The 11,690-nt window shown below is 39.6% G+C and overlaps 1 protein-coding gene across 1 annotated transcript in view; it reads right to left on the minus strand.

Annotated features, from left to right (window-relative positions):
* Positions 1 to 11,690, minus strand: part of SYNPO2 (synaptopodin 2) — a 936,240-nt gene that overhangs the window by 537,021 nt on the left and 387,529 nt on the right. The window lies entirely within an intron of this gene.

An 11,690-nucleotide genomic window follows, 5' to 3' on the forward strand; every position in this document is an offset into this window, starting at 1 on the left:
TCACTTTCACCAATGTTCACTTGTGAAAAAGGGGAGTTCTGCCTCTAATGTACAGGTCTAGCCTTAAGTACAGGTTTGATGGAAGTAGAATCATTTAGACCTAGTCTGAAAATCCATTTTAGCTCCATCTCTATATGTGTGTGTGTGTATGTGTGTGTGTGTATCTATTTTAGATGATTGAAATACCACTTACCTGACTTTTAAAACACTGAGATTAAAAACTCTGAAATTCCACTTAAATGAACACTTACATCACCAACGAAAAATTACAGGTCAGTAACCATTTGGTCACACCACAACGAAACACAAAAACCGAACCACTTTAAACCCACCCATGATGGGAGATTTGACCCCCCCCTCACCTGCTTAAACTAAATATACCAACTCCGAGATCACATTACAGTGGGGAAAGGGACAATGTTCACTATGCTGTCCAAGTGTTTACTTACCTGTAGTTTTTTCTCAGTGATGTAAGTGTTCATTTAAGTGGAACTTATGTGCTTTTGTCTTGGCATTTTAAAAGTCAGGTAAGTGGTATTTTGATCATCTAAAGTAGACCTATATATATATATATATATATACATTGACATAGCTATATATACATATACATATTTCACATGCATCCATCTTAATTGTTCTGTACAGACACATTTAAGTAGCTACATACATACACATTATGTATACATATATACACAAACAAACACACACACACACGCACACATATATATATATATATATATATATATATATATATATATATGCATATAAATACATAGACACACACACACACACACACATATATATATATATATATATATATATATAGATATATATATATATATATATAGATATATATATATATATAGATCTGCATGCAGGAAAATCAATAATCACTACATTGATTTCTGTATGTTGACACTTCCTTAAATCAAAAACCAAAAGCATCAGCACTCTACCTTTCAAGAAAGAACAGCAAATGGTGCTCCTTTTAAATATGTAAATTAAAAAAAGACACTTAAACCCTGTCAATAATAGCATATACTCCCCCCACACCATCTTACTTTGATGTGCTAACCCTAACAGAGCTCCTCCTACAACCTGAATCCTATCTGTTACTTCACAAAAAACTATTTTATAACAGTACTGCTACCAGTACTGCTACACAAGACACACAGATATACTGGATATATTTATCCAAAGATGGACAACACTAAAGCTGTCAGCTTACCTAGTCTTAACAATAACCCTAACCAACAAACACTTGCGCAAACATTCTGACCCATAATCCTGAAACTCACCATACATTACAACAAATGCATAACACAAAAATGATACATTTACCTAGACCTAATTCTAATCCTAGCCAAAAAACATTCCCACACACATGCACACCCACACAAACACACTTCTACCATTATTACAAACTCTCTTATCTCTTCGTCAGGAAGGACTTTTTGCAAAATGTACGTTTGCTAAAATGAAAGTTTGTTAAAAACTACTGTCATTTCACTTCATTGAACACACAAATGTTTGACAAAATGAACTACATATATAAACACATACACATACACTAGCAAATCTCTCTCTCTCTCTCTCTATATATATATATATATATATATATATATACACTTACAACATAATCATATATATATATATATATATATATATATATATATACATATATATGGGTCCACTACAGAATCCTGAAAGCTCATAATCCCGAAGCCCAAAATCCTGAGACCAAAATCCCGAAAATTCAAAATCCCGAAAGCCCAAAATCCTGAAACTCAAAATCTTGAAAACACAAAATGGACATACTGACATCATTGTGGCTTTGCTATTGTTAGCCCTGTGGTGTTAGGTCATGCGTTGGGTTCAGGTAAGTGTGCGCTTGGTTTTATGTTAGGGTTAGGGGCAGTTTAAGTGAGTTAGGGTTAGGGCGCAGGTTAGGCATGTATGCAATAGTGACAAATATTGGGGTTGGGGGCGGTTTAAGTGAGTTAGGGTTAGGGCGCGGGTCAGGTGAGTGTGCGATAGTGATGGACGTTAGGGTTAGGGTCAGGGTCAGTTGGTAGATATTAGTGTCTTTATATTGACATATTAGCATTATTTGTGTTTTCAAGATTTTGAGTTTCAGGATTTTGGGCTTTCGGGATTTTTAATTTTCGGGATTTTGGTCTCAGGATTTTGGGCGGATTATGAGCTTCGATTCTGTAGTGACCTATATATATACATATATATATATATATATATATATATATATATATATATATATGTGTGTGTGTGTGTGTGTGTGTGTGTGTGTGCGTGTGTGGTGTGTCTATAAGTGTACGTGAGATATATATATATATATATATATATATATATATATATATGCATTTATGGTAAATGGTCAAAATGTATGAACAGTGAAATACAACTGATGGCAGCATTTCAAAAAATAAAGTTAGCAGAACTTCAAAACATATTTCTTTTCCAGTCTAACAACAAAACCCCACCACTTTATTTAGACTGATTTTTTAACAAGAAACATCTTAGATAAACACAGCTTGTGCCGATGTTAAGACATATTTTTATCAAATCACATATAGAAAGAAATTAAGTCAGCTTGAAATGAAAATACTGTTTGGGGAAATACCTACAGGAAAAATGGCCTACAGTATGCTAAAATGTGGGAATATATAGAAAATCCAATCCTAATTTTGGATACACATGTACTTGAACAGGATGGAATGAAGACAAAGGAAAAAATCTTTTGCAGAAGGTATATTGCAATTTTTTGATTAACACACAGCAGGATTTTTGCCAGATAAGAGATTCAGAAATTTAACAGTTACATATAGAGAAATGTGTGCTATCTGTGCTGTTGTTAATGCAAGGAGAATAATAAATATTTTTTTAATGGAAAATATACTGTGTTCACATACGTTTGGCCAAAGGATCATAGAATATACAAGGTAAGTCTGACCAGGGGCCATGTGGACCATGCCAACACCCAGACTCAGCTTCTACCACCTTCTGTAAGAAGGGTAGCACCTTAAGTCCAGGGAAAAATCCAAAGGCACTCATTCAGCTTCCCAAGCTAGGTTTCAGGGATGACAAGGAATCTAACTGCCTGACATGCAGGGGATTATGTTGCAGAATATTGCAAGGCACTTAGTGATGAACTTTCCACTTCACTTAGTTTTATTTATTCCTTTCCTGATGAAGGCTGAGATCTCTGGTTCTGGTGCTGGCTGCAAAATTTGATTTGACAAGGAAAAGGAGGTTGAGAAGAATTAGATCCCTATGGGCACAGTAAGCTAGCCACAGGTCAACTATTTTTCATTCATAGCTGTTATTTTGTTGTATATATATTTTCAACACACACATGCTAATATATGGTTTCACGTCCCAATTTTTCCAATTCTAACAATAATATATCTAGTATTACCGTCTGCATTATTTTTCCACAACATGAAAGTAGACTTAAGGGTCTGTATGACTCTGGATTTTTCCTACTGTCCTTTTGCTTAAAGACAGGTTTAATAATGTGCATGTCTTCAATCTAATTAGGTAGCACAGGTGCAGCAACCACTGCCAACCACCTGAAAGACCTTCTCAAAGAAGAAGAAAGCCTGACCTTTACAAATCCATATTGCGGGAGATCAAGCTTAGTCAGATTTTTGATGTAATGATTTATGAAGCTGGTGATGATACGTTCCATAAATTTACAGCTAACATCTGCAAGGATGATGGGATTATAGTTCCTGTGATCTGTGATGGGCAGGCCTTCATGAAGGGGCATTACTATAGTAGTGAGCCAAGATTCAGGAGCATGATCTGTGGCAAAGCTTAGGTTAAACAGTTTGACGTGGACAGTAGCAAGTGCATGTTAAACTCTTTTTATTAGACAACCCAGTATGCTGTCTAGGCACATGGAGGAAGTGTTCTTGGTCTTTGGGAATACCTTAAAGCTGTGTTCCTTAATGACAATGGGAGTGGGGTGGGTGATGGGAGTGACTTGGGGGTATTTCAACGAAGAAATATAATGCAAACTTGATAGTCAGTAATGACGCCATGGTGGGTTTGACAGCAATCTGATCCTTGGCATTTTTGATTACCCAATCAAAAACAACAGAACGTAGATAACTTTGGAAGTGTAGTTTCCTCAGTCAATGGAAGGATAGTTGAAGTCTCCAAGGATTAAAGTACCCTTCCTTATGGGGAAACCCTCTGAGAATGCCAGGAATCTGTCATGGTCTCCAGAGCCATGGAGAATGGCTAATAGCAGGCTATGAGTGTGTTTTTGTCTTTTCGGCTTTTCCCTAAGGTGATCTGAAGTTAAATAAGTTCAATGGCGAGGGGTGTTGGGGTAACTGTTTTGAAGGGATATTATCCCTGATGAATACAGAAGTCATGTTACTGTCTGTGAAACATGGTTAAAGAACAATGATTGGAACCTCTTTCTGTCAGGGTATAAATGTTTTTTGTGCAACAGACTTTCTAACAAAAAAAAAATCAGGTGGAAGTGTTATGGCAGGGAATAACAATTGTTATGAGACTTGTGGTTATTACACCTTTGATGATAACACCAATGAAGCTGATTGTGTAACTGTGACAATAAAGACAACCCTGGAGTATACTGTACTTGTTGGACTGTATACAACATCACAGTCAACTGCTGATGACCTACAGGAATTCATACATCTTTGCCATTAAATACAGAAAGGAAACATTATCATAGCCGAGTCTTAGATTTACCAGAAATGGACAGAAAAATATTTATTCTACAATATTGTTAAGGAAATTATTTGCAATGTACGATCATGAACAACAACTGTTACAGATTGTGAACAAACTTACCAGGGAACAGGGCATTCTGAATATTGTTTGAGCTCCTAAGGAGATTACTTGTTACTTCATGTCAAGTTTTACCTCCTTTGATGTGCAGTGATCATGGGGATATAAAGGTTAAACTACTGCTAAATAATTCTAACAAAATGAATTCCAAATGAATGCACAGAAGATTAGTAACACACAAGAAGAATGGAGATAAGTTACAACATAAAACTAACTGGAGTGATGAATTCAGTGAAAAGATGGCATAAGTAATGGTGCAAGTTTTGAAAGGGAAATCATTTGAATGTCAACAATCACAACATGTTTAATGTCAGGAGGATATATTTCCATATGAAAAACATATTAATTAAGTTAACAAAAAGAAATGAGGTATAGGTATAGCCTTGAAAATTGAAATAGATAAAATGGACAAAAATTAAACATAGTGTGAGAGAACAAAATGAAACAAAATGAATATGTATATAAACATAGTGAACATAGTATGTAACTATGTTTTATATATATATATATATATGCATGTTCATAGGTTCATAGGTTCGTACTAGGCTATCTGCCCTAGGGCATTTATAAGCCTAGCCAGAGTGTATGTGGCTTACACCACCCCTTAGGATGAGAATACTACACCCTTTTAGGGTTTAGTTTACTATGCCTCTGTCTAGTAGTGACAAAGAGATGACCCCCGGGGTAAACCTACGATCTCCCATCCACTCGTCGAGATTTCTCTTGAATAGAGTCAGTGAGGGGCTCTGCCTAACATGGACTGGGATTCTGTTCCAGAGTGTAGGGAGCCTCTGGGTTATGAATCTGTCCCTCCAGCACGTTCTGTTTATTTCTGTGTTGAGGTTTAAGTCACTTGTTCTCGTGGCTCTGATGGATTTGGATTTTCTGAGGTGGAGCATGTCCATTAATTCAGGATTGGACATGGCCTTGTACGTCAGGCACAGATCACCTCTGAGTAGGCGGTATGCGACTGAATAGAGCTGGAGTTTTTTCAGTCGGGCAGCATATGACATATGTTTAAGACCCTTTATCCTCTTGGTGAGGAACTTTTGGGGTCTTTCCAACTGCTGCAGGTGTCGGGTGAGATACATCCCAAATGGGGCATTGTACTCAATCATTGGCCTGATAAGAGAAGAGTACAGGGGCACAATGACCTCTCTTGATCTAGATGTGAAACCCTTCATGATAAGGTGGGCAATATAGAAGGTCTTCCTAACCACTTTGGCAATGTGAGTGTCAAATGAGAGGTTACTGTCAACCTGGGTCCCTAGGTCCCTGATTACCTCTTCCGTGCTTAATGGATTACCGCCTATGTGGTAATTTGTCGGTACCTTGTTTTTCCCAAAGGGTATGACTATACATTTTTGGCGTTTAGCTTAAGGCCATGGCTCTGGCACCAATTATCCATTTCTATGAGGCCTCTCTGAAGGATGTTTGTGTCCGCTGGAGTATCAATTATGGCACCCAGTTTGCAGTCATCTGCGAACTTTGTCAGCCACAATCCTCCTATGTTTGCCTGTACCTCGGAAAAATAAATGCCGAACAAGAGGGTCCCAGGACTGAGCCCTGTGGGACACCGCTTGTGACTGGCTTAGAGTCTGACATAGCTCCAGCAACTCTGACCCTGTGGGTTCTGTCCTTGAGCCAGTTTGCAACCCATCTTGTGACATATGGGTTTACATTTAAGCTGGTGAGTTTGTCTATGATGCCCGAGTGGGGTATTGTGTCAAAGGCTTTTGCAAGGTCAAGGTAGGCTGTGTGAACTGCCTTACCCTCATCAATGGCCTTAGTGACTGTTTCAAAAAAGTCGACCAAGTTCAGAAGGCAGGATCTGCCCTTGACAAAGCCAAATTGGGTAGGATCCAATGTCTGTAGGTCCCCAATGTCTTTGTTTATCAGTTCCATAATGATCCTCTCCATAGCTTTGCAGACCAGGCTCGTCAGGCTTATGGGACGGTAATTTCCAGGGTCCGTAGAAGCACCGCCTTTGTGAAGTGGGACCACTGTTGCCGTACGCCACTCTTTGGGTACGTATCCTGTGGTAAGGCTAAGATTAAACAGCAGCCTTATGTGTGGGTTCAGTTCCTCTTGGAGTTCATGTAGCACACAGCCCGGGACACCATCCGGTCCCATTGATGCTGTGTTTTTAGCTTTAGAGAGGGCGGCTCTCACCTGGGCATCTGAAATGTTATGGAGTCTACACTCTGCTGGGATAGTTATTTCTCCTTTTGGGGGGGGGGGGGGAGGAGAAATTTGCACTGAACCTGTTTGCCAGAATGTTGGCAATGTCAGTGGGCTCAGTGTATTTTGTGTCATTTTGGACTAACTCTGAGCATATCTGGGAGTTTCCACCCAGGTTTCTAACATAGCTAAAGAAGGCCTTGTGATTGTCTTTTGTGTCATTTGCGATTTTTCTCTCAAAGTTGGCCTTGGATGATTTTATGAGTGATCGTAGTTTTTTGCTAGTACTGATCAGAGATGCCTTTCCTTTTAGGGATTTTGCTCTGTCATGTAGTAGCTTCCTCCTTCTGTTGTAAAGTTTGTTTATGGCTGGGGTCCACCAGACCAGTCGCCTGCCTTTGGGGGAATGGGTCTTGGTTTTATTTGGGATTGCATGATCCATGCATTCTTGAAGGTGCCCATAGAAGGCATTTGCAAAGGATTCAGCAGTGTGGGTTGTGGTTTCCACTGGCCCAGGGGCCTTGAAAGATACCACTTCAGTCTTAAGAAGTGTGAAGTTTGCTTTTGAGAAGTTCTTCACTGTGGTCTTTTGTGCAGGGGTGGGGGCGGATGTGGATTTCCAGTGAGATTAATTTATGGTCTGATCTTACCAAAGAGGGATGTACTTCGGTTGTGGAGCATTTTGTCCCCATGTTTGTGATGATCAGGTCTAGTATATTGTCTCCTCTTGTGGGAATGGTGACTAGTTGTTCCATTGCATTTGAGTTTATGAATTCTAAGAACCTTTGGGCTAGAGTGTTGGGGCTTGAGTAATGTTCCCAGTCTATGTTTGGGTAGTTGAAGTCTCCCAAAATGATGGTATTTGGAGAGACATTCATACTCTCCAGTGTCTTCAGGAAGGCTGTGTGGGGTTCCTGAGTTTGAGAGGGTGGTCTGTAGCATGCTACAAACTGTAAGGCAGTTTTGCCTATGGTTAGTTGCACCTGGATAGTCTCCGATGCTTCGTGCGTTGCCACTAACCTGGAGGTGTGGGTATCTTTGATGAAAATGGATACTCCCCCTCCTTTTGTGGTTCTGTCCAAGTTTTGGGGCCGGAAAGCATGATATGAGGTAAAACCTGATAGTGCTGGGGTGCTCTCAGGAGCCTTGAACCAGGTTTCAGTCACTGCACAGACATCGATGTTCTCCATACTGAGGAGGGCTTCGAGGGCGTGCATCTTGAGGTTTAGACTTCTGGCATTGAGCAGCATTACCCTTAGTTTTTTCCACTTGTGTTTTCTAGGGAGGTAGGTTTGTCATTTGAGCCTTGCCTAAAAAGGCACTATGGGGTGGCAAGAGCCTTGGCCAATATCCGAAGCCCAGGGTGACAGGTGCAAACCATCCCTTGCGAAGCAGCGTGGCTTGTCAAGCATGTCATCCCAAGCAGACAGACACTGGATCCCCTTAGAATGACACCAGTAATTAAGCCAATTGTTAAAACTGATCATTTTGTCTTTGTACTGTGGCATCATTCTTGGTGAGGGTAAGATGCTGCTCAGGGTCAGGGTCATACCGTCCTGGGCTACATAATCAGAGAGCTCCTCTATGTCTCTTTTCATGTAGTCCAGGGAGGTACGTCTCAGGTCATTCACACCTGCATGTACAATGACTGAGTCATATTTGTACTTGCTGTGGAGTGACCTGAGTGCTTGTGTTATGTGGCGGATTCTAGCTCCCGACAGGCAGCTTACTGTGACCCTCTCCTTGTTCAGTCTGGTGAGCGGGACGTCAGTGTGCCTGACTATGGAGTCACCTATTACAAGTGTGTCTGGCATGTTGTTTGGCCTTAAGGGCTGTGACTGTTTAGCACACTGACTTTGTGAACTATGTGTTGCATTTGCTATGTCTTGAGGTGGTGGTTGCTTGGGTGTCTGCTTTGGAGGCCTCTGTTGTTTTGGTAGATTTTTAATCAGCGCCTCCGAGTATGTTTTTGTGTGTTTATGTTTGGTTTGCAGTTGTGATAGTTCTATGTGAGACTGGGTTTGTGGTGTGCGTGGTTACCTTCTCCGCCTGACTGGTCTTGCCAGTACTGAATTGAGAGAGCTCAGCCTCCAGTTTGGCTATATAGTTGCATCTCTTGCATATATTTGTATTTGTTGGGAGGAGGAGAGGGTTGTCTGTGTACATGAGGCAATTGTAACATTGCCTCAAGATTCCCAGATTCACTAGCTGAACAGGAGAGGACGCTAGCAACTGACCCTTCGACATGCTAGAAATAGTGAAAAAGATTGCTGTGTAACTGAGTCAGAAAGGACCTATAGGGAAATGGGTACTCAACAGAATTTAGGTGAATGAAGTACTTTTCGTTTGTTTAAGAGCGCTTTCCCTGTATACAAAATGCTTTAGGAGCAAGTGCTGAGCTTTTCAGATAGAGTATAGGCTGTTTAGATTGCAAGTAGAACAGTTCTAAGGGAAAAATTGAATAGCAGACTTGGCGGAGCCAGAAAAAGTTTAACCTTGTTTAACCAAGTTTAACCTTGTTTAACCAAGTTTACCCTTGTTTAACCGGTGCTGCGCTATGCGCACGACCGTGCAAAGCTGTGCAAAGGCGGATTTTAAGCAGTGAACTACAAAAGAACTAGGAATGGTCCCAAACAACCAATTACTAACAGCTTCTTGTGCTGAGGTCACTTCCCCCAAGGATAGGTAGGCTGCTCAAGGCTCCCCACTCCCACTGGTGAGCAAAGAAACTTCCTTTTATCCAAGTAAGGTAATGGACAACACAGGAACTACACCACAGCCCAGAATACAGCAATGCCTGTATACTGGTCTAAACTAGTCGAAAAGGCGGAAAACAAGGATTATTTTTGTTTGTTTTTTTTGCAGAAATACACAGAAAATGCAGAGACAGTGATAAATTAATTACACAGGCTAGCACACTTTAGTGGGCAGCCTCCACAGTTCAATTAAACAAACAAACAAGCAAACTTTCAACTAAATTCGACTAAATGTAACTTTAAGTGCAATTTTAAAATAAATGCAGTAATCAGTAAAAAACAGTTCAGGCTAGTTTAAAGTAAGCAGCAGAAGCTATTTTCAGTGAAAAAAGCAAAGATACTTAAATCCAGAGGGTAGTCGCTTTTCGAGTTCCTTGCTGCTAGGACCACTCTGTAAACCCACGTGGAGCTTGTCTGAGCAGTATAGCCAGAAAAAACGCCCAGAGGCGGATTTTAAGCAGTGAACTACAAAAGAGCTAGGAATGGTCCCAAACAACCAATTACTAACAGCTTCTTGTGCTGAGGTCACTTCCCCCAAGGATAGGTAGGCTGCTCAAGGCTCCCCACTCCCACTGGTGAGCAAAGAAACTTCCTTTTATCCAAGTAAGGTAATGGACAACACAGGAACTACACCATAGCCCAGCAATGCCTGTATACTGGTCTAAACTAGTTGAAAAAGGCGGGAAAACAAGGATTATTTTTTTGTTTTTTTTTGCAGAAATACACAGAAAATGCAAAGACAGTGATAAATTAGTTACACAGGCTAGCACACTTTAGTGGGCAGCCTCCACAGTTCAATTAAACAAACAAACAAGCAAACTTTCAACTAAATTCGACTAAATGTAACTTTAAGTGCAATTTTTAAAATAAATGCAGTAATCAGTAAAAAAACAGTTCAGGCTAGTTTAAAGTAAGCAGCAGAAGCTATTTTCAGTGAAAAATAAGCAAAGATACTTAAATCCAGAAGATAGTCGCTTTTTCGAGTTCCTTGCTGCTAGGACCACTCTGTAAACCCACGTAGATTGTGATAAGAGTAATGTAGATTGTGATAAGAGTAAAGACATACAAATTGATAAACTGTGTATAGAAATCTATTTCAAACAGAAGACATTATAGATATACTTACAAAATTTTATGCAAAACAATTTGGCTCCACAAAGTGGGAGATAATTTGGGCCAGTAACATCAAGGTAATTTCAGACATTAGAATTAAATTACATTATGTTGAAAAGCACTATGCAATCATACCCAAGAAAAGCACACAGAGGAGACAGCATTAGTAATAATGATCTGAGAACACTTCAATGTGAACTTACAATACCATTGCATCAGTTATTCACTAAGACATTTAAGTATGGAATGATGCACTTGTTAAAACCATCTTTAAGGGAAAGGGGGACAGGATATAATCAGAGTCAAACAGACCTATAAGTCCTCTATCTTGTTGTAGAAAAAGAATGGCAAAGATTACCCTTGTCAAAACTGGAAGCTTAGAATTCGAAACCATATATCCACATGCATATATTAAAATAGATCTATAACTACCTTAATATGATGTTCTATAACAATATAATAACAGCTATAAATGAAAAGGTGTGCTGTGACACAATTTATATAGATCTATATTCAGTGTTTGATAGGGTCATACATAAAAGACTGCTCAGTAAATTAGAATAACTAGCTATTAGTGTAATCTTAGAATGATAAAATGCATAGCTTACAGAGAGGTCATGACAAGTATCATACAGCAGTTGGACAGTGAAAATCTAACTTACAGTCACAGAGTCCCACAGGGCTCTGTTCTGGGCCCATTGTTTAGGTTGAGCTTTCTGACCAATCTTTCATCTGCCATCTTCCATAGTTCATGCAGATGACTTGAAAAGGGAAACACTGATTGAATGTGTTACAGAT

The sequence above is a fragment of the Protopterus annectens genome, chromosome 2.part0, assembly GCF_019279795.1.
Source record: "Protopterus annectens isolate FY-2018-M chromosome 2.part0, PAN1.0, whole genome shotgun sequence".
Classification (NCBI taxonomy): Eukaryota; Metazoa; Chordata; order Ceratodontiformes; family Protopteridae; genus Protopterus; species Protopterus annectens.